Source organism: Sorex fumeus, unplaced genomic scaffold, assembly GCF_029834395.1.
Source record: "Sorex fumeus unplaced genomic scaffold, SorFum_2.1 ptg000083l, whole genome shotgun sequence".
Classification (NCBI taxonomy): domain Eukaryota; kingdom Metazoa; phylum Chordata; class Mammalia; order Eulipotyphla; family Soricidae; genus Sorex; species Sorex fumeus.
In genome coordinates, this window is record NW_026606140.1 from 2,860,188 (window position 1) to 2,884,820 (window position 24,633).

General features: G+C 43.3%; 1 pseudogene; it reads right to left on the reverse strand.

Moving 5' to 3' along the window:
- Window positions 1-1,715: 1,715 nt before the first annotated feature.
- On the reverse strand, window positions 1,716-2,185 carry LOC130039186 (60S ribosomal protein L36a-like; annotated as a pseudogene).
- Window positions 2,186-24,633: the final 22,448 nt, after the last annotated feature.

Below are 24,633 nucleotides of genomic sequence, written 5' to 3' on the forward strand. Positions count from 1 at the left end.
CAGATTCACAGTGAATGAGTCGAACATTCTGTAGTGGAGATTCCAATAATTTCCGAAGTCGGGATTGTGCAGACAGGAAAATTAAGGGCTCACCAGTGTTGAGTGGATAGACAGTGAACAGCACGGCTTCGATAGTGAAAAAACTGATGAAATCCAGCATTGCTTTACTTGGACATTCACCAGTGGTATAACGAAAGCATGCCTGGAGTGCAGATTCAGATTAATTCCAGATTCGCAGTGAATGAATGGAACATTCTGTATTGGAGTTTCCAATAATTTCTGAAGGCTGGGTTGTATGGACAGGAAAATGAAGAGCTGACCAGGGTTGAGTGGATAGCCAATTGAACAGCACGGCTGCGAGTCTGAACAGGCCGCTGAAACCAGCATTGGGTTACTTGGACATTCACCAGCGGTGTAACGTAAACCTGCCGGTAATGGAGCTTCAGAAGAATTTCAGATTCGCAGTGAATGAATGGACTGTTCTCTAGTGGACATTGGAATGATTTCTGAAGTCTGGATTGTTTGGACAGGAAAATGAAGAGCTGAATAGGGTTGAGTGGATAGCCAATTGAACTGCATGTCTGCGAGTGTGAACGGGCCACTGAAAACCAGCATTGGGTTACTTGGACATTCACCAGTAGTCTAACGAAAGCCTGCCTGCAGTGCAGATTCAGATGATTTCCAGATTCGCTGTGAAGGAATGGAACATTCTGTAATGGAGTTTCCAATGATTTCTGAATGCTGGGTTGTGTGGACAGAAAAATGAAGAGCTTACCAGCATTTAGTGGATAGCCAATTGAACAGAAACTCTGTGAGTGTGAACAGGTCGCTGAAAACCAGCATTGGGTTACTTGGTCATTCACAAGTGGTATAATGAAAACCTGCTGGTATTGGAGATTCAGATGAATTCCAGATTCGCATTGAATGAATGGAACATTCTGTAGTGGAGATTCCAATGATTTCTGAAATCTGGATTGTGCAGACAGGAAAATGAAGGGCTCATCAGTGTTGAGTGAATAGCCAGTGAACAGCACGGCTTCGATAGTGAAAAAACTGATGAAATCCAGCATTGCTTTACTTGGACATTCACCAGTGGTATAATGAAAGCCTGCCTGGAGTGCAGATTCAGATTAATTCCAGATTCGCAGTAAATGAATGGAACATTCTGTAGTTTGTTTATACATTTCCTCTGAGTTGCAGAATCCAGGTCACTAACCATAGTAGGCAATACAATTTTAGAATGTAACATACTTGGGCTGGAGCGATAGCACAGTGGTAGGGCGTTCGCCTTACAAGCGGCCAACATGGCCGACCCGAGTTCGATTCCTCCGCCCCTCTCGGAGAGCCCGGCAAGCTACCGAGAGTATTAGATATGCCAGACACAGTAGCAACAAAGTCTCCAATAGAGACGTTACTGGGCCCGCTCGAGCAAATAGACGATCAATGGGAGGGCCTTTACCTTTTACCTTACATACTGAGGTAAATTTAGCCTCTTTTAGAAGTCATTGGATTGAATGTGTTTTTTTTTTAAATTCATTAAGGTGCCTCTTTTTCTTGACTTTGTCCATTAACATTTATCCATATATGCCTTTGCAATAACTAGATTGTGAAAAGATAACAAGTGTTGTAACAATAATCCATTGTTTGAGGTGCTTGCAGTTGTCTTAAAAAATTAAAGTATTGGGTTTTTTTTCCAGAAAAAAATGATTTTTTTTATCAAGCAAATTTCCTCTCAGGAAGTTTATTCATGACACTATTTAATTTCCCTCCTAAAACATGGATTGTTCCATCAGTCTAACACAGCCCAGGATTTCTGTCTTCGTATTAAAAGATGAAGCTTAGAACTGGATCAATTGTCCCTTTCTCTTTTGATCGCCTCCCAGTTCAAAATGCTTGCACCTCTTAATGGCCAGCATTCTCTTAGATCTGCAGTTGGGCTCGACACATTCAAATATCAACACAATCTTCTTTGGAGTTTTAGCCTTCTTCCGGAAAATAGGCTTAGTTTGACCTCCGTAACCACTCTGCTTCCTATCATAACCACGCTTTCCCTGAGCATACAGAGAATCCTTGCCCTTCTTGTACTGTGTGACTTTGTGGGGCTGATGTTTGCCACATTTCTTACAAAAAGTCCGGCGGGTTTCGGTACGTTCACCATGCTTGCGGCAGCGGTGTCTGCGAGGAAAGGAATGATTTCTGAAGAATGGGTTATGTGGACAGGAAAATGAAGTGCTGAACATGGTTCAGAGGATAGCCAATTGAACAGTATGGCTACGAGTCTGAACAGGCCGCGGAAAAGCAGCATTAGGTTACTTGGATATTCAACTGTGGTGTAAAGAAAACCTGCCGGGAATAGAGATTCAGATGAATTCCAGATTGAATGAATGAATGAATGAATGGAACTTTCTGTAGTGGAGATAGCAATGATATCTGAAGTCTGGCTTCTGCGGACAGGAAAATGAAGAGCTGACGACTGTTGATTGGACAGCCAGTGAACAGAATGGCTTCAATTGTGAACAATCCGCTGAAAACCAGCATTGCATTACTTGGACATTCAACAGTGGTGTAACGAACGCCTACCAGGAGTGGATATTCAGATGCATTCCAGATTCGCAATGAATGAATGGAACATTCTGTAGTGGACTTTCAAATGATTCCTGAAGGCTGGGTCGTGTGGACAGGAAAAAGAAGAGTTAAACACTGTTGAGTCTATAGCCAATAAAACAGCATGGCTGCGAGTATGAAAAGGCCTCTGAAAACCAGTATTGGGGTACTTGCACATTCTCCAGTGGTGTAACGACAACCTGCCGGTATTGGAGATTCAGATGAATTCCATATTCACAGTGAATGAATGGAACATTCTGTAGTGGAGTTTACATTGATTTTTGTAGTCTGGATTGTGTGGAATGGAAAATATAGAGGTGACCAGTTTTGAGTGGATAGCCATTGAACATCACGGCTTCGATTGTGAACAGACCACTGAAACCAGCATTGCGTTACTTGGACATTCACCAGTGGTGTAAGGAAAGCCTGATTGGAGTGCACATTCAGATTGTATGGAACATTCTGTAGTGGATATGCTGATGATTTCTGCAGGCTTGGTTGTGTGGACAGGAAAATGAAGATCTGACCAGCATTGAGTGGATAGAATATTGAACAGCACGTCTGCCAGTGTGAACATGCCGCTGAATACCAGCATTGGGTTACTTGGACATTCACCACTGGTGTCACGAAAACCTGCCTGGAGTGGAGATTCATATGAATTCCAGTTTCAGAGTGACTGAATGGAACATTCTGTATTGTAGGGTCCAATGTTCTCTTAGGTCTTGGTTGTGTGGATAGGAAAATGAAGAGCTGCCCAGGGTGGAAAGTGTAGCCAGTGATCAGCAGGGCTGCGAGTGTTAACAGGCTGCTAAGAACCAGCTTTCGGTTACTTGGACATTTACCAGTGGTTCAACAAAGACCTAACTGTAGTACAGATTCAGATGAATTCCAGAATCTCAGTGAATGAATATAACGTTCTGTAGTGGAGATTTAAATGATTTCTGAAAGCTGGGTTGTGTGGACAGGAAAATGAAGAGCTGACGAGGGTTGAATCGATAGCCAATTGAACAGAACGGCTGCGAGTTTGAAAGGGCCGCTGAAAACCAGCATTGCGTTACTTGGACATTCACCAGTGGTGTAATGAAAAACTGCCGGAAGTGGATGTGGAGATGAATTCCGGATTCGCAGTGAATGAATGTAACATTCTGTACTGGAGATAACAATGATTTCTGAAGTCTGGGTTGTGTGGACAGGAAAATGAAGAGTTGACCAGGTTGACTCGATAACCAATTGAACAGAACGGCTGCGATTGTGAACAGGCCGCTGAAAACCACATTGGGTTACTTGTACATTTAAAAATGGTGTAACGAAAGCCTGATTGGGGTGCACATTCAGATTAATTCCAGATACGCAATGAGTGAATGGAACATTCTGAAGTGGATATTCCAATGATTTCTGAAGTCTTGGTGTTGTGGACAGGAAAATAAAGAGCTGACCAGGGTTGAGTGGATAGCCAATTGAACAGAACGGATGCAACTGTGAACAGGCCGCTGAAAACGATCACTGGATTACTTGGTAATTCACCATTGGTGTAACGATACTGCCTGGTGTGAAGAGTCAGATGAATTTCAGATTCGCAATGAATGAATGAAACAATATGTAGTGGAGATTCCAATCTTCTCTGAAGCCTGGGTATTGTGGAAAGGAAATGAGAAGCTGACCAGGGTTGATTGCATAGCCAATCTAACAGCACTGCTCCGATTAGGAACAGGCCGCAACAAACCAGCATTGGGTTACTTGGACATTCACCAGTGGTGTAACGAAAACCTTCCGAGAGTGGATGTTGAGATGAATTCCAGATTCGCAGTGAATGTATGGAACATTCTGTAGTAGAGTTTCCAATGATTTCTGAAGGCTGGGTTGTGTGGACAAGAACATGAAGATCTGACCAGCATTGAGTGGATACCAATTGAACAGCACGTGTGCGAGTGTGAACATGCCGCTGAAAACCAGCATTGGGTTACTTGGACATTCAATAGTGGTGTAAGGAAAGACTGCCTGCAGTGCAGATTCCGATGAATTCCAAATTCGCTGTGAATGAATGGAACATTCTATATTGGAGATAACAATGATTCCTGAAGCATGGGTTATGTAGACCGGAAATTGCAGTGCTGAGCAGGGTTGAGTGGATAAGCAGTTGAACAGTATGGCTACGAGTCTGAACAGGCCGCTGAAAACCAGCATTGGGTTACTTGGACATTCATCAGTGGTGTAACGAAAACCTGCCGGGAGTAGAGATTCAGATGAATTCCAGATTTGCAGGGAATGAATCGTACTTTCTGTAGTGGAGATTACAATGATATCTGAAGTCTGGATTGTGTGGACAGCAAAAGGAAGATATGACCAGTGTTAAGTGGATAGCCAGTGAACAGCACGTCTTCGAGTGTGAATAACCCACTGAAAACCAGCATTGCGTTAATTGGACATTGACCGGCAGTGTAATGAAAGCCTGCTGGGAGTGGAGATTCAGATGAATTCCAGATTCGCAGTGAATTAATGGAAAATTCTGTAGTGGAGATTCCAATGATTTCTGAAGTCTGGATTGTGTGGACAAGAAAATGAAGAGCTGGCAGTGTTGAGTGGATAGCAAGTGAACAGCACGGCTTCGAGTGTGAACAGACCACTGAAAACCAGGATTGCGTTGCTTGGACATTCACCAGTGGTGTAACGAAAGCCTACCGGGATTGGATATTCACATGAATTCCAGATTCGCAGTGAATGAATGGAACATTCTCTAGTGGAGATTCCAATGATTTCTGAAGTCTTGGTTGTGTGGATAGGAAAATGTAGAGCTGCCCAGGGTGGAAAGTATAGCCACTGAACATCAGGGTTGCAAGTGTGAACAGGCTGTTGAGAACCAGCTTTTGGTTACTTGGACATTTACCACTGGTTCAACAAAGACCTACCTAGAGTGCAGATTCAGATGTATTCCAGAATCGCAGTGAATGAATGGAACATTCTCTAGTGGAGATTTAAATGATTTCTGAAGGCTGGGTTGTGTGGACAGGAAAATGAAGAGCTCACAAGGGTTGAATTGATAGCTAAATGAACAGAACGGTTGTAGTTTGAAAGGGCCGCGGAAAATCATCATTGTGTTACTTGGACATTTTCCAGTGGTGTAAAGAAAAACTGCCTTTAGTGAAAGTTTAGATGAATTCTGGATTTGCAGTGAATGAATGGAACATCTTGAAGTGGAGATCACAATGATTTCTGAAGGCTGGGTTACGTGGACAGGAAAATTAAGTACTGAACAGGGTAGAGTGGATAGGCAATTGAACAGCATGGCTACGAGTCTGAACAGACCAATGAAAACCAGCATTGACTTACTTGGACATTCACCGTTGGTGTAATGAAAACCTGCCGGGAGTAGAGATTCAGATGAATTCCAGATTCGCAGGGCATGAATGGAAATTTCTGTAGTGAAGATTCCAATGATATCGGAATTCTGGATTGTGTGGACAGCAAAATGAAGTGCTGACCAGTGTTAAGTGGATAGTCAGTGAACAGCATGGCTTCGAGTGTGAACAGAGCTGAAAAGCAGCATTGCGTTACTTTGACATTCACCAGTGGTTGTAACGAAAGCCTGCCTAGAGTGCAGATTCAGATTAATTCCAGATTCGCAGTGAATGAATGGAATATTTTGTAGTGGAGTTTCCAATGATTTCTGAAGGCTGGGTTGTGTGGACAGGAAAATGAAGAGCTGACCAGGGTTGAGTGGATAGCAAATTGAACAGCACGGCTGTGAGCGTGAAAAAACCACTGAAAACCAGCATTACTTTACTTGGACATTCACCAGTGGTGTAACGAAAGCCTGCCGGGTTTTGTTAGTGGAGATTCAGATGAATTCCTGATTCGCAGTTAATTAATGGAAGATTCTTTAGTGGCGATTCCAATGATTTCTGAAGGCTGGGATGTCTGGACAGGAAAATGAAGAGCTGGCCAGTGTTGAGTGGATAGCAAGTGAACAGCACGGCTTCGAGTGTGAACAGACCACTGAAAACCAGGATTGCATTACTTGGACATTCAGAGGTGGTGTAAGGAAAACCTGCCGAGAGTGGATGTTCAGATGAATTCCAGATTCGCAGTGAATGTTTGGAACATTCTGTAATAGAGATTCCTATGTTTTCTGAAGGGTGGGTTGTGTGGACAAGATAATTTCGATCTGACAAGCATTGAGGGTATAGCCAATTGAACAGCACTTCTGCAAGTGTGTGCATGCCTCTGAAAACCAGCATGGGGTAACTGGGACATACAATAGTGGCGTAATGAAAGACTGCCTGCAGTGCAGATTGCGATGAATTCCAATTTCACAGTGAATGATTGGGATATTCTGTATTGGAAATAACAATGATTTCTGAAGTCTGGTTTATGTGGACAGGAAAATGAAGTGCTGAACAGGGATGAGTGGATAGCCAATTGAATAGCACGGCTACGAGTCTGAACAGGCCGCTGAAAACCAGCATTAGGTTAACTGGACATTCACAAGTGGTGTAACAAAAACCTGCCGGGAGTAGTGTTTCAGATGAAATCCAGATTCGCAGTGAATGAATGGAACTTTCTGTAGTGGAGATTCCAATGATATCTGAAGTCTGGACTCTGGACAGCAAAATGAAGAGCGACCAGTGTTAAGTGGATAGCCAGTGAACAGCACGGCTTCGAGTGTGAACAAACCATTGAAAATCAGCATTGCTTTACTTGTATATTCACCAGTGGTGTAACGAAACCCTGCCGCGAGTGGATATTCAGATGAATTCTAGATTCCCAGTGAATGAATGCAACATTCTGCAGTGAATGAATGCAACATTCCAATGATTTCTGTAGGCAGGGATGTGTGGACAGGAAAATAAAGAGCTGACCAGGGTTGAGTGGATAGCCAATTGAACATCACGGCTGCGATTGTGAACAGGCCACTGAAAACCAGCTTTGGGTTACTTGGACATTGATTAGTATTGTAACAAAAGCCTGATTGGAGTGCACGTTCAGATTAATTCCAGATTCGCAATGCGATTGTGAAGAGGCCGCAAAAAACAAGCCTTTGGTTATTTGTACATTCACCAGTGGTGGAACGAAAACCTCCCGAGAGTGGATGTTCAGATGAATTCCAGATCCGCAGTTAATGTATGGAACATTCTGTAGTAGAGATTCCATTGATTTCTGAAGGATGGGTTTTGTGGACAAGAAATTTAAGATTTGACCAGCATTGAGGGGATAGCCAATTGAACAGCACGTCTGCGAGTGTGAGCATGCCTCTGAAAACCAGCATGGGGTTACTTGGACATAAAATAGTGGTGTACCGAAAGACTTCTGCAGTGCAGATTGAGATGAATTCCAAATTCGCAGTGAATGAATGGAACATTCTGTAGTTGAGATAACAATGATTTCTGAAGGATGGGCTATGTGGACAGGAAAATGAAGTGCTGAACAGGGATGAGTGGATAGTCAATTGAGTAGCACGGCTATGAGTCTGAACAGGCCACTGAAAACCAGCATTGGGTTACTTGGACATTCACCAGTGGTGTAACGAAAACTTGCCGGGAATAGAGATTCAGATGAATTCCAGATTCACAGTGAATGAATGGAACTTTTTGTACTGGAGATTCCAATGATATCTGAAGTCTGGACTGTATGGACAGCAAAAAGAAGAGCTGACTAGTGATAAATGGATAGCCAGTGAACTTCACTGTTTCGAGTGTGAACAAACCACTGAAACCAGCAACGTGTTACTTGGACATTCACCAGTGGTGTAACTAAAGCTTGCCGGGAGTGGATATTCATTTGAATTCCAGATTCGCAGTGAAGGAATGGAACATTCCGTAGTGGATATTTCAAGGATTTCTGAAAGTTGGGTTGTGTGGACAGGAAAATGAACAGCTGACCAGCACTGAGTGGATAGAATATTGAACAGCACGTCTGTGAGAGTGAACATGCCGCTGAAAACCAGCATTTGGTTACTTGGACATTCCCCACTGGTGTAACAAAAACCTGCCTGGAGTGGAGAGTCAGATGAATTTCAGATTCAGAGTGACTGAATGGAACATTCTGCAGTCGAGTCTAAAGTTTTGGTTGTGTGAATAGGAAAATGTAGAGTTACCCAGGATGGAAAGTATAGCCAGTAAACTGCAGGGTTGCGAGTTTGAACAGTCTGTTGAGAACCAGCTTTCGGTTACTTGAACATTTACCAGTGGTTCAACAAAAAACTGCCTGGAGTGCAGATTCTGATGTATTCCAGATTCGCAGTGAATGAATGGAACATTCTCTAGTGGAGATTTATATGATTTCTGAAGGCTGGGTTGTGTGGACAGGAAAATGAAGAGCTGACGTGGGTTAAATCGATAGCCAAATGAACAGAACGGCTGCGAGTTTGAAAGGGCCTCTGAAAACCAGCATTGCGTTACTTGGATATTCACCAGTGGTGTAACGAAAAGCTGCCGATAGTGGATGTTCAGATGAATTCCGGATTCGTAGTGAATGAATGGAACATTCTGTAGTGAATATGCCAATGATTTCTGAAGGCTGGGTTGTGTGGACAGGAAAATGAAGAGCTGACCAGCATTGAGTGGATAGAATATTGAACAGTACGTCTGCCAGTGTGAACATGCTGCTGAAAACCAGCATTGGGTTACTTGGACATTCACCACTGTTGTATAGAAAACCTGCCTGGAGTGGAGAGTCAGATGAATTCCAGATTCGGATTGACTGAATGGAACATTCAGTAGTGAAGAGTCCAATGATTTCTGAAGTCTTGGTTGTGTGGATAGGAAAATGAAGAGCTGCCCAGGGTGGAAAGAGCAGCTAGTGAACAGCAGGGCTGCGAGTGTGAACAGGTCGCTGATATCCAGCTTTCGTTTACTAGGACATTTACCAGTAGTTCAACAAAGACCTTCCTGGATTGCAGATTCAGGTGAATTGCAGATTCGCAGTGAATGAATGGAACATTCTGTAGTGGAGATAACAATGATTTCTGAAGGCTTGGTTGTGTGGACAGGAAAATGAAGAGCTGACCAGGGTTGAGTGGATAGGCAATTGAATAGCACAGCTGCGACTGTGAACAGGCCGCTGAAAATGATTAATGGGTTACTTGGTCATTCACCAGTGGTGTAACGAAACCTACTTGATGTGAAGACTCAGAAGAATTCCAGATTTGGAGTGACTGAATGGAACTTTCTGTAGTGGAGATTCCAATGATTTCTGAAGGCTGGAATCTGTGGACAGGAAAATGAAGAGCTGAGCAGGGTTCAGTGTATAGTCAATTGAACAGCACGGATGCAAGTGTGAACAGTCCGCTGAAAACTGGCATTGGGTTACTTTGTCATTCACCAATGGTGTAACGAACACTGCCTGGTGTGGAGGGTCACATGAATTCCAGATTCGCAGTGAATGATTCCAATGATTTCTGTATGCTGGTTTGTGTGGACACGAAAATGAAGAGCTGACCGTGTTGAGTAGAAAGTCAATTGAACAGCATGGCTGCGGTTGTGAACAGGCCGCTGAAAACCAGCATTGGGTCACTTGGACATTCAACAGTGGTGTAACGAAAGCCTGCCGGGACTGGAAAGTGAGATGAATTCCAGATTCGCAGTGAATTAATGGAACATTCTGTACTGGAGATTCCACTGATTTCTGAATGCTGGTTTGTGTGGACAATAAAATGAAGAGCTGAGAAGGGTTGAGTGGATAACCAATTTAATAGCACGTCTGCAAGTGTGAACAAACTGCTGAAAAACAGCATTGCGTTACTTGGATTTTCATCAGTGGTGTAACAAAAACCTGCCATGGCAGGATGTTCAGATGAATTCCAGATTCGGAGTGAATGAATGATACATTTTGTAGTGGAGATTTAAATGATTTCTGAAGTCTGGATTGTGTGGACAGGAAAATGAAGAGCTGACCAGTGTTGAGTAGATTGCCAGTGAACAGCACGGCTTCCATTCTGAAGAGATCACTGAAAACCAGCATTGCGTTACTTGGACATTCACCAGTGCTGTAACGAAAGCCTAACGAGAGTGCAGATTCAGATTAATTCCAGAATCGCAATGAATTAATGGAACATACTGTAGTGCAGGTTCCAATGACTTCGGAAGCCTGTGCGACGTCGAGAGGAAAATGAACATCTGACCAGCAATTATTGTATTGCCAATTTAATAGCACTACAGCGAGTGTGAACAGGACACTGAAAACCAACATTGGGTTACTTGCTCATTCAACAGTGGTTTAACAAAAACCTGTCTGGACAGTCAGATGAATTTCAGATTCGCAGTGAATATATGGTACAGTCTGTAGTGGAGATTCCAGTGATTTCTGAAGGCTGTGTTGGGTGGACAGGGAAAAGAAGAGCTGAGCAGGGTTGAATCGATAGCAAATGAAACAGCACGGCTGCGAGTATGAAAAGGTCGCTGAAAACCAGCATTGGGTTACTTGGACATTCACCAGTGGTGTTTCAAAAGCATGCCTGCAGTGCAGATTCAGATGAATTCCACATTCGCAGTGAATGAATTTAACATTCTGTAGTGCAGGTTCCAATGATTTCTGAAGGCTGGTCGATGTGGACAGGAAAATGAAGAGCTGACCAGCATTGAGTGTATTGCCAATTGAACAGCACGTCTGCGAGTGTGAACAGTCCGCTGAAAACCAGAATTGGGTTACTTCGACATTCACCAGTGCTGTAACGAAAGCGTAACGAGAGTGCAGATTCAGATTAATTTCAGAATCGCAATGAACGAATGGAACATACTTTGGTGGAGATTCCAATGATTTCTGAAGGCTGGATGATGTGGACAGGAAAATGAAGAACTGAACAGAGTTGAGTGGATAGCAAATTGAACAGCATGGATGCGAGTCTGAACAGGCCGCTGAAAACCAGCATTGGGTTACTTGGACATTCACTAGAGGCATAACGAAAATCTGCCGGTAGTGGAGATTCCGAAGAACTCCAGATTCGCAGAGAAGGAATGGAACATTCTGTAGTGGAGATTTCAATGTTTTCTGAAGGCTGAATTGTGTGGACAGGAATATGAACAGCTTATCAAGGTTGAGTGCATAGCCAATTTAACAGCACTGCTTGAGTGTGAACTGGCTGCTGAAAACCAGCTTGGACATTTGCCAGTGGTGTAACAAAAACCTGCTTATAGTGGATATTAAGATGAATGCCAGATTCACAGTTAATGAATGGAACATTCTGTATTGTAGATTCCAATGATTTCTGAAGGCTTGGTTTTGTGAACAGGAAAATGAAGAGTTGAACAGGGTTGAGTTTATAGTCAATTGAACAGCACGGCTGCGAGTCTGAACAAGCCGCTGAAAACCAGCGTTGGTTTACTTGGACATTCACGAGTGGTGTAACGAAAACCTGCCAGGTGTGGAGATTCAGATGAATTCCAGATTCGCAGTGAATGAATGGAACATTCTGTAGTGCAGATTCCAATGATTTCTGAAGACTGAATTGTGTGGACACGAAAATGAATACCTGACCAGAGTTGAGTTGATAGGCAGTGAACAGCACGGGTACGAGTGTGAACAGACAGCTAAAAATCAGCATTGCGTTACTTGGACATTCACCAGTGGTGTAACAAAAACCTGCCGAGAGTGGAGATTCTGATGAACTCCAGAATCGCAGTGAATGATTGGAACATACTGTAGTGGATGTTCCAATGTTTTCTGAAGTCTGGGTTGTGTAGACAGGAATACGAATTGGTGACAGGGTTGACTGGATAGGCAATTGGACAGCAGGTCTGTGAGTGTGAACTGGCCCCTGAAAACCAGCATTGGTTTACTTGGACATTCACGAGTGGTGTAACGAAAAACTGCCAGGTGTGGAGATTCAGATGAATTCCAGATTCGCGGTGAATGAATGGAATATTCTATAGTGCAGTTTCCAATGATTTCTTAAGTCTGAATTGTGTGGACACGAAAATGAAGAGCTGACCAGAGTTGAGTTGATAGCCAGTGAATAGCACGGGTACGAGTGTGAACAGACCGCTGAAAAATCAGCATTGCGTTACTTGGACATTCACCAGTGGTGTAACGAAAACCTGCCTGGAGTGGAGTTTCAGTTGAATTCCAGATTCCCATTGAATGTGTGGAATATTCTGTAGTGGAGATTCAAATGATTTTTGAAGCCTGGTTTGTTTAGACAGGAAAATGAAGCGTTGACCAGGGTTGAGTGAATAGCCAATAGAAAAGCATGGCTGCGAATGTGAACAGGCCTCTGATAACCAGCATTGGGTTACTTGGACATTTAACAGTGGTGTATCGAAAACCTGCCTGGAGTGCAGAGTCAGATGAATTCCAGATTCGCAGTGAATGAATGGAACATTCTGTATTGGAGATTTCAATGATTTCTGAAGGCTGGGTTGTGTTGACAGGAAAATGAAGAGCTGAACAGGACTGAGTGGATATCCTATTGAACAGCACGGCTGCGAGTCTGATGAGGCCGCTGAAAACTGTGATTTCTGAATTCTGGATTGTGTGTACAGGAAAATGAAGAGCTGACCAGGGTTGAGGGGATATCCAATTAACAGCATGGCTGCGATTGTGAACAGGCCGCTGCAAACCAGCATTGGGTTCCTTGGACATTCTCCAGTGGTGTAACGAAAGCCTGCCTGGAGTGCAGTTTCAGATTAATTCCAGAATCGCAGTGAATGATTGAATCATTCTCTAGTGGAGAGTCCAATGATTTCTTATGTCTGGGTTGTTTGCATAGCAAAATGAAGAGATGACCATGGTGGAGTGGATAGCCAGTGAACAGCAGGGCTGCAAGTGTGAACTGGCTGCTGAAATCCAGCATTGTGTTACTTGGACATTCACCACTTGTGTAAAAAAACCTGCCTGGAGTGGAGATTAGGATTAATTCCAGATTCGCAATGAATGTTTGTAACATTCTGTAGTGGAAATTCCAATGATTTCTGAAGTCTGGATTGTGTGGACAGGAAAATGAAGAGCTGGCCAGTGTTGAGTGGATAGCCAGTGAACAGCACGACTTCGAGTGAGAACATACTGCTGAAAACCACCATTGTGTTACTTAGATATTCAGTAGTGGTGTAACCAAAGCCTGGGTTGAGCGCAGATTCAGATTAATTGCAGATTCGCAGTGAATGAATGGAATGTTCTGTAGTGGAGATAACATTGATTTCTTTAGGCTGGTTTTTGTGGACGAGTAAATGAAGAGCTGACCTGGGTTGACTGGATAGCCAATTGAAAAACACGTCTGTGAGTGTGAATATGCCGCTGAATACCAGCATTGGGTTACTTGGTAATTCAGCAGTGCTGCAATGCAAACCTGCCTGTATTGGAGAGTTTGATGAATTCCAGATTCACCGTGAATGAATGGAACATTCAGTAGTGGAGATTCCAATGATTTCTGAAGGCTGGGTTATGTGGACAGGAAAAGAAGAGCTGACCATGGTTGAATCGATAACCAATAAAACAGCACGGCTGCGAGTATGAAAAGGCCGCTGAAACCCAGCTTTGGGTTACTTGGACATTCACCAGTGGTGAAACGAAAGACTGGCTGCAATGCAGATTCAGATGAATTCCAAATTCGCAGTGGATGAATGGAACATTCTGGAGTGGAGTTACGGATAATTTCTGAGGGTTGGGTTCTTTGTAAATGAAACTGTAGTGTGAACAGGCCGCTGAAAACCCGCATTGGGTTTCTTGGTCCTTCACCAGTGGTGTAAAGAAAGCCTGCTGGAGTGCAGTGGTGTAACCTTCACCAGTGGTGTAACGATAACCTCACTGGATTGGAGAGTCAAATGCTTTCCAGATTCACAGTGAATGAATGGAACATTTTGCATTGGAGATTCCAATGTTTTTTGAAGGCTGGGTTATATGGAGAGGAAAACTAAGATCTGAACAGGGTTGAGTGGATACCCAATTGAACAACACGGATGCGAGTCTGAACAGGCTGATGAAATCCAGCATTAGTTTACTTGGACATTCACGAGTGGTGTAAAGGAAACCTGCCAGGAGGGAAGAATCAGATGAATTCCAGATTCGCAGTGAATGAATGGGACATTCTGTAATGCAGATTCCAATGATTTTGAAGTCTAGATTGTGTGGACAGGAAAATGAAGAACTGACGTGTGTTCAGTTGATAGCCAGTGAACACGAGCTACGGCTACGAGTGTGAAGAGACCGCTGAAAACCAGCATTGCGTTACTTGGATATTCACCAGTGGTGTAAAGAAAGCCTGCTGGAGTGCAGATTCTGATTTATTCCAGAATCGCAGTGAATGAATGTAACGTTCTGTAGTGGAGAGTCCAATGATTTCTTAAGTCTGGGTTGTCTGCATAGCAAAATGAAGAGCTGACCAAGGTGGGTTGGATAGCCAGTGAACAGCAGAGCTGCGACTGTGAACTAGATGGTGAAAACCAGCTTTGGGTTACTTGGACTTTCATAAGTGGTGTAACAAAAACCTGCCCGGAGTGGAGATTTAGATGAATTCCTCATTCACAATGAATTAACGGAACATTATGTAGGGGAGATTTAAATGATTGCTGAATGCATGGTTGTGTGGACAATAAAATGATGAGCTGACCAGGGTTGAATCGATAGCCAATAGAAAAGCACGGCTGCGAGTATGAAAATGCCGATGAATACGAGCATTGTGTTACTTTTACATTCACCAGTGGTGTAACGAATACCTACCGAGAGTGGAGATTCATATGAATGCCAGATTGGCAGTGAATGAATGGAAAACTCTGTAGTGGAGATTCCAATGATTTCTGATATCTGGATTTTGAGGACAGTAAAATGAAGAGCTGACCAGTGTTGAATGGATAGCCATTCAACAGTACGGATTCCAGTGTGAACAGACCACTGAAAACCAGCATTGTGTTCCTTGGACTTTCACCAGTGGTGTAACGAGAGCCTGACGAGAGTGCAGATTCAGATTAATTCCAGATTCGCAGTGAATTAATGGAACCTTCTGTAGTGGAGTTAAAAATGATTTCTGTAGGCTGGGTTGTGTGGACGGGAAAATGAAGAGGTGACGAGGATTGTGTGGATGGCTAGTTGAACAGCACGTCTGCGACTGTGAACAGGCCGCTGAAAGCCATCATTGATTTACTTGGACATTCACCAGTAGCGTAACGAAATACTGCCTGCAGTGCAGATTCAGATAAATTCCAGATTTGCAGTTAATGAATGGAACATTCTGTAGTGGAGATAACAATGATTTCTGAGGTCTGGATTATGTGGACAGGAAAATGATCAGCTAACTTGGGTTGAGTGGATAGCCAATTGAACAGCACTACTGTGAGTGTGAACAGGCTGCTGAAAACCAGCATTGGGTTACTTGCTTATTCATCAGTGGTGTAACGAAAACCTGCCTGGAGTGGAGAGTTAGATGAATTCCATATTCGCAGTGAATGAATGGAACAATCTTTAGTGGAGCTTCCAATGATTTCTAAAGGCTGGGTTGTGTGGACAAGAAAAAGAAGAGCTGACCAGGTTTGAATCGATAGCCAATAAAACAGCACGGCTGTGAGTATGAAAAGTTCGCTGAAATCCAGCATTGGCTCACTTGGACATTCACCAGTGGTGTAAGGAAAATCTGCATGAAGTGGAGATTTAGTTGAATTCGAGATTCGCATTGAATGTATGGAACATTCTGTAGTGGAGATTCCAATGATTTTTGAAATCTGTGTTTTATGGACAGGAAAATGAAGAATTGACCAGGGTTGAGTGGATAGCCAATTGAAAAGCATGGCGAAGATTGTGAACAGGCCACTGATAAAAAGAATTGGGTTCCTTGGACATTCAACAGTGGTGTATCGAAAATCTGCTTGTAGTGCAGTCAGATGAATTCCAGATTCGCAGTGAATGAATCAATCATTCTGTATTGGAGATTCCAACGATTTCTGAAGGTTGGGTTGTCTGGACAGGAAAATGAAGAGTTGACCAGGGTTGAATCGATAGCCAATTGAACAGCGCGCCTGTGAGTAAGAAAAGGCCGCTTAAAAATAGCATTGGATTATTTTGACATTCACCAGTGGTGTAACGAAACCTGCCTGGAGTGGAGATTCAGATGAATTTCATATGCGCAGTGAATGAATGGAACATTCTGTAGAGGAGTTTCAAATGATTTCTGAAGTCTGTTTTGTGTGGACAGGAAAATAAACAGCTGAACTGGTTTGAGTGGATAGCCAATTGAACAACACATCTGCTAGTGTGAACATGCCGCTGAAAACCATCATTGGCTAAGTTGGCATTCACAAGTGGTGTAACGAAAGTCTGCCTGCAGTGCAGATTCAGATGAATTTAAAATTCGCAGTGAATGCATGGAACATTCTGTAATGGAGATAACAATGATTTCTGTAGGCTGGGTTGTGTGGACGGTAAAATGAAGAGCTGACCTGGGTTGAGTGGATAGCGAATTGCACAGCACGGCTGCGAGTGTCAACAGGCCACTGAAAACCCGCATTGAGTTAATTGGTCATTCACCAGTGATGTAAAGGAAACCTGCCTGGAGTGGAGAGTCAAATGTATTCCAGATTCAAAGTGAATGAATTGAACATTCTGTAGTGGAGATTCTAATGATTTATGAAGGCTGGATGATGTGAACAGGAAAATGTAGGGATGAACAGTGTTGAGTGGATAGCCAATTTAACAGCACGGCTGCGAGTCTGAACAGGCCACTGAAAACCAGCATTAGGTTACTTGGACAATAACCAGTGTTGTAACGAAAGCCTGCCTGGAGTGGAGATTCAGATGAATTCCAGATTAGTAGTGAATGTAGGGAACATTCTTTTTTTTTTTTTATTTTTTATTTTTTTTTTTTTTATTTTTTTTTTTTTTTCTTTTTTTTTTTTTTTTCCCTTTATTTTATTTTATTTTTTTTAAAGTTGTAGATTTACAATTTTTTGTGCTTTGGTTTCAATTATACAATGATCAGATACCCATCCCTCCACCAGTGCCCATTTTCCACCACCATGGATAGTATCCCTCCCACCCCCATCCCCCCATCCCCCCGTCTCTGTGGCAGGGCAATCCCCTGTGTTCTCTCTCTCCTTTTGGGTGTTGTGGTCTGCAAAAGAGGCATTGAGTGGCAAACATGTTCAGTCCATAGTCTACTTTCGACATGCATCTCCCCTCCTGGGAGGATCCTCCAAACATCCTTTATTTGGTGCTCCCTTCTCTATCTGAATAGCCCTTTCCTCTAGGATACCCGGCTGGCCTCTAAGTTATGGAGTAATGCTCCTGGTGCTGATCTCAGCTATTCTTGGGTATTAATCTCATACTTTGTTACTTTATATCCCCCAGATGAATGTGGAGTGGATAACCAGTGAACAGCAGGGCTGCAAGTGTTAACTGGCTGCTGAAAACCAGCATTTGGTTACTTGGACATTCACCAGTGGTGGAATGGACTGGAGATTCAGATGAATTTATGATTAGCAGTGAATTTACGGAACATTCTGCAGTGGAGGTTCCAATGATTTCTAAAGGATGGGTTGTGTGAACAGGAAAAGGAAAGAGTTGACCAGGGTTCATTCGATAGCCAATCGAACAGCATGACTGGATTGTGAACAGGCCGCTGAAAACCAGCATTGGGTTTCTTGGACATTCAACAGCGCTGTAACGAAAACGTGCCTTGAGTGCAGAGTCAGATGAATTCCAGATTCGCAGTGAGTGAATGGAACACTTTGTAGTGGAGAATCCAATTATTTCTGAAGTCTGGACTGTGTGGACAGGAAATGAAAAGCTGACCAGAGTTGAGTGGATAGCCAGTGAACAGCACGGCTTCGAGTGTGAAAAGACCACTGTAAACCAGCATTGCGCTACTTGGACATTCACCAGTGGTGTAACGAAATACTCCCTGGATTGGAGAGTCAGATGAATTCCAGATTCGATGTGAATGAATGGAACATTCTGTAATGGAGGTTAAAATGATTTCTGAAGGCTGGGTGATGTGGACAGGAAAACGAAGAGCTGACCAGGCTTGAGTGGATAGCCAATTGAACAACATGGCTGCGAGTCTGTACAGGATGCTGAAAACCAGCATTGGGTTACTTGGTAACTCACCAGTGGTATAACGAAAGCCTGCCTGGATTGAAGATTCAGATCCAGTTTTGAGTGGATAGCTAGTGAATAGCAGGGCTGCAAGTGGCAACAGGCTGCTGAAAACCAGCTTTGGGTTATTTGGACATTCACCAGTGGTTTAACAGAGATCTGCATTTAGTGGAGATTGAGATGAATTCAAGATTCGCAGTGAATGAATGGAACATTATGTAGTGGAGATTTCAATGATTTCTGAAGGCTGAGTTCTGTGTACAGGAAAATGAATAGCTGACCAGGGTTGAATCGATAGCCAATTGAAGAGCGAGTGTGAAAATGAGGCTGAAAACCAGAATTGTGTTACTTGGACATTCAATGGTGTTGTAACGAAAACCTTGCAGGTGTGGAAAGTCAGATGAATTCCAGACTCGCAGTGAATGAATGGAACATTCTATAATGGAGATTCCAATGATATCTGAATGCTCGTTTGTGTGGACAGGAAAATGAAGAACTCATCAGGGTTGAATATGTAGCCAATTAAAGAGAACGGCTGCGAATATGAAAAGCCCGCTGAAAACCAGCATTGTGTCACTTGGGTATTCATCAGTGGTGTAACGAAAAGCAGCCTGGAGTGGAGAGTCAGATGAATTCCAGATTCGCAGTGAATGAATGGAACATTATCTATTGGAGAGTTCAATCATTTCTGAAGTCTGGGTTGTGTGGAAAGGAAAATGAAGAACTGACCGGTGTTAAGTGGATAGCCAGTGAACAGCAGGGCTGTGAGTGGGAACAGGCTGCTGAAAACCAGCTTTGGATTATTTAGACATTCACCAGTGGTGTAACAAAAGCCTACCTGGAGTAGAGATTCAAATTAATTCCAGATTACAGTGAATGAATGGAACATTCTCTATTGGAGATAACAATGTTTTCTGAGTGATGGGTTGTGTGGACAGTAAAATGAAGAACTGACCATGGTTGAATTGATAGCCAGTTGAACACCACGTCTGCGAGTATGAAAAAGCCGCTGAAATCCAGCATTGGGTTACTTGGACATACACCAGCGGTGTAACGAAAGCCTACCCGGATTGGAGATTCAGATGAATTCCAGATCCGCAGTGAATGAATGGAACATTCTGTAGTGGAGAAAACAATGATTTCTGAAGGCTGGGTTGTGTGGACAGGAAAATGAAGAGCTAACCAGTGTTTAGTGGATGGCAAATTGAATAGCACGGCTGTGAGTGTGAACAGGCCACTGAAAACCAGCATTGGGTTACTTGGACATTAACCAGTGGTGTAACGAAATCCTGCCTGGAGTGGAGATTCAGATGAATTCCAAATTCGCATTGAATGAATGGAACGTTCTGTATGGAGATTCAAATGATTTCATAATGCTGGGCTGTGAGGACAGGAAATTGAAGAGCTGACCAGCATTGCGTGGATAGTCAATTGAAAAGCACGTTTGCGAGTATGAATAGACCGCTGAAAACCAGCATTGGGTTACTTAGACATTCACCAGTTGTGTAACGAAAACCTGCCGGTAATGGAGATTCCAATGAATTCTAGATACACAGTAAATGAATGGAATATTCTGTAGTGGAGATTCCAAAAATTATTGAATTCTGAATTGTGTGGACAGAAAAATGAAGAACTGACCAGTATTGAGTGGATAGGCAATTGAACAGCGAGGCTGTGAGTGTGAACAGACCGCTGAAAACCAGTATTGCGTTACCCGTATTTTCACCAGTGGAGTAATGAAAGCCTGCCTGGAGTGCAGATTCAGATTAATTCCCTATTCTCAGTGAATGAATGGAACATTCAGTAGTGGAGATTCCAATGATTTCTGAAGGGTGGGCTGTGTGGACAGGAAAATGAAGAGCTGACCAGGGTTTAGAGGATAGCCAATTGAACAGCATGTCTGCGAGTGTGAACATGCCACTGAAAACGAGCATTAGGTTACTTGGACATTCAAGAGTGGCGTAACGAAAACCTGCCTGGAGTGGAGAGGCTGATGAATTCCAGATTCTCAGTGAATGAATGGAACATTCTTTGCTTTAGATTCCAATGATTTCTGAAGGTTTGGTGATGTGGACAGGAAAATGCAGAGCTGAACAGGTTTGAGTGGATAGCCAATTTAACCGCATGGCTGCGAGTCTGAACAAGCCGCTGAAAGCAGCATTGGGATACTTGAACATTCTCCAGTGGTGTAACGAAAACCTGCCTGTATTGGAGAATCCACTGAATTCCAGATTTGCAGAGAATGAATGGAACATTCTGTAGCGCAGGTTCCAATGATTTCTGAAGTCTGGGTTGTGTGGACAGGAAAATGAAGTGCTGACCAGTGTTTAGTGGATAGCCAATTGAACAGTAGGGCTGTCATTGTTATCAGGCCGCTGAAAACCGCATTGGGTTATTTGGACATTCAAAGGCGGTGTAACGAAAACCTGCCTTGAGTGCAGAGTCAGATGAATTCCAGATTCGCAGTGAGTGAATGGAACATTCTGTAGTGGAGTTTTAAATGGTTTCTGAATGCTAGGTGGTGTGGACAGGAAAATGAAGAGCTGGCTAGGGTTGAATCGAAAGCCAGTAGAACAGTAAGGCTGCGAGTCTGAAAAGGAGACTGAAAACCAGCATTGTGTTACTTGGACATTCAACAGTGGTGTAACGAAAACCTGGCAAGAGTGGAGAGTCAGATGAATTCCAGATTCGCAGTGAATGAAAGGAACATTCTATAATGGAGATTTCAATGATTTCTGAAGGCTCTTTGGTGTGGAAAGGAAAATGGAGTGCTCACCAGTGATGAATCGGTAGCCAATTGAATAGAACAGCTGTGAGTATCAAAAGGCCGCTGAAAACCAGCATTGCGTCACTTGGACATTCACCAGTGGAGTAACGGAAACCTGCCTGGAGTGGAGAGTCAGATGAATTCCAGATTCGCAGTAAATGAATGGAACATTCTGTAATGGAGAGTCCAATGATTTCTGAAGTCTGGGTTCTGTGAACAGGAAAATGAAGAGCTGACCAGTGTTAAGTGGATAGCCAGTGAACAGCAGGGCTGAGAGTGGGAAAAGGCTGCTGATAACCAGCTTTGGGTTTCTTGGACATTCACCAGTGGTGTTGCAAAGGCCTACCTGGAGTAGAGATTCAGATTTATTCCAGATTTGCAGTGAATGAATGGAACATTTTGTAGTGGTGATAACAATGTTTTCGGAAGGCTGGGTTGTGTGAACATTAAAAGGAAGAGCTGATAATGGTTGAATCGATAGCCAGTTGAACACCACATCTGTGCGTATGAAAAAGCCGCTGTAAACCGGCATTGAGTTACATGGACTTTCTGCAGAGGTGTAATGAAAGCCAGTGTTAAGTTACAATGATTTCTGAAGTCTGGTCTGTGTGGAAAGGAAATGAAAATCTGACCAGTGTTGAGTGCATAGCCAGTGAACAGTACAGCTTTGAGTGTGAACAGACCGCTGAAAACCAGCATTTCGCTACTTGGACATTCACCAGTGGTGTAACGAAAGCCTGCCTGGAGTGCAGGTTCAGATTGTTTCCAGATTCGCATTAAATGAAAGGAACGTGATGTAGTGGAGAATCCAATGGTTTCTAAACGCTGCGTGATGTGGAAAGGAAAAGATAGAGCTGAAAAGGGATGAGTGGATAGCCCATTGAACAGCACGGCTGCGTGTCTGAACAGGCCGTTGAAAACCAGCATTGGGTTACTGGGACATTCACCATTGGTATAACGAAAACCTGACTGGAGAGCAGATTCAGATTAATTCCACATTCGCAGTGAATGAATGGAACATACTGTAGTGGAGGTTCCAATGATTTCTGTATATCTGGGTGGTTTAGACAGGAAAATGAAGAGCTAACCAGGGTTTAGGGGATGGGAAATTGAACAGCAGAGCTGTGAGTGTGAACAGGCTGCTGAAAATCAGCATTGGGTTACTTTGTCATTCACCAGCTTTGTAACGAAAACCTGCCTGGAGTGGAGAGTCAGATGAATTCCAGATTCGCAGTGAATGTATGGAACGTTCTGTAGTGGAGGTTCCAATGATTTCTGAAGTCTGGGTGGTGTGGAGAGGAAAACGCAGAGCTGACCAGTGTTGTGTGAATAGCCAATTGAACAGCACATCTGCGACTGTGAAAATGCCGGAGAAAACCAGCATTGGGTTACTTGGACATTCAACAGTGGTGAAACGAAAACCTGCCTGGAGTGGAGAGTAAGATAAATACCAGAATCACAGATAATGAATGGAACATTCTGTAGTAGAGATTTCAATGATTTCAGAAGGCTGGGTGATGTGAACAGGAAAATGTAGAGCTGACCAATATTGGTTGGATAGCCAATTGAACAGCACAGCTGCGATTGTGAACATGCTGCTGAAAACCAGCATTGCGTTACTTGGACATTCAACAGTGGTGTAACGAAAACCTGCCTGGAGTGGAGAGTAAGATAAATACCAGAATCACAGATAACGAATGGAACATTCTGTAGTAGAGATTTCAATGATTTCAGAAGGCTGGGTGATGTGAACAGGAAAATGTAGAGCTGACCAGTATTGGTTGGATAGCCAATTGAACAGCACAGCTGCGATTGTGAACATGCTGCTGAAAACCAGCATTGCGTTACTTGGACATTCAACAGTGGTGTAACGAAAACCTGCCTGGAGTGGAGAGTAAGATAAATACCAGAATCACAGATAACGAATGGAACATTCTGTAGTAGAGATTTCAATGATTTCAGAAGGCTGGGTGATGTGAACAGGAAAATGTAGAGCTGACCAGTATTGGTTGGATAGCCAATTGAACAGCACAGCTGCGATTGTGAACATGCTGCTGAAAACCAGCATTGCGTTACTTGGACATTCAACAGTGGTGTAACGAAAACCTGCCCTGAGTGGAGAGTCAGATGAATTCCAGATTCGCAGTGAATGTATGGAACGTTCTGTAGTGGAGGTTCCAATGATTTCTGAAGTCTGGGTGGTGTGGAGAGGAAAACGCAGAGCTGAACAGGCTTAAGTGGATAGCCAATTGAACAGCACAGCTGCGATTGAGAACATGCTGCTGAAAACCAGCATTGTGTTACTTGGACATTCACCAGTAGTGTAACGAATAGCAGCCTGGAGTGGAAATTCAGATGTATTCCAGATTCGCAGTGAATGTATGGAATATTCTGTAGTGGAGTTTCCAATGATTTCTGAAGTCTGTGTGGTGTTGACAGGAAAATGAATATCTGACCAGGCTTGAGTGGATAGCCAATTGAAATGCACGGCTGCAAATCTGAACAGGACGCTGAAAACCAGCATTGTCTTACTTGGACATTCACCAGTGGTATAACGAAAACCTGCCAGAAGTGCAGATTCCGATGAATTCCAGATTCACAGTGAATGAATGGAACATTCTGTAGTGGAGGTTCCAGTGATTTGTGATGTCTGGGTTGTGTGGAAAGTAAAATGCAGAGCTAAACAGGGTTGAGTGGATCGCCAATTGAACAGAACGGCTGCGAATCTGAGCAGGCCACTGAAAACCAGCATTAGGTTACTTGGACATTCAACAGAGGTGTTAAAAAACCTGACTTGAATGCAGAGTGAGATGAATTCCAGATTCACAGTGAGTGAATGAAACATTTTGTAGTGGAGAATCCAATAATTTCTGAAGTCTGGATTGTGTGGAAAGGAAATGAAAAGCTGACCAGTGTTGAGTGGATAGCCAGTGAACAGCACGGTTTCGAGTGTGAACAGACCACTGTAAACCAGCATTGCGCTACTTGGACATTGACCAGTGATGTAACGAAAGCCTGCCTGGAATGCAAGTTCAGATTAATTCCAGATTCGCAATGAATGATTGGAACGTTCTGAAGTGGAGAATCCAATGATTTCTGAAGGCTGCGTGATGTGGACAGGAAAATGAAGAGCTGAAAATGGTTTAGTGGATAGCTAATTGAACAGCACGTCTGCGAGTGTGAACATGCCGCTGAAAACGAGCAGTGTGTTTTTCGTGGACATTCCCCAGTGGTGTAACAAAAGCCTGCAGGGA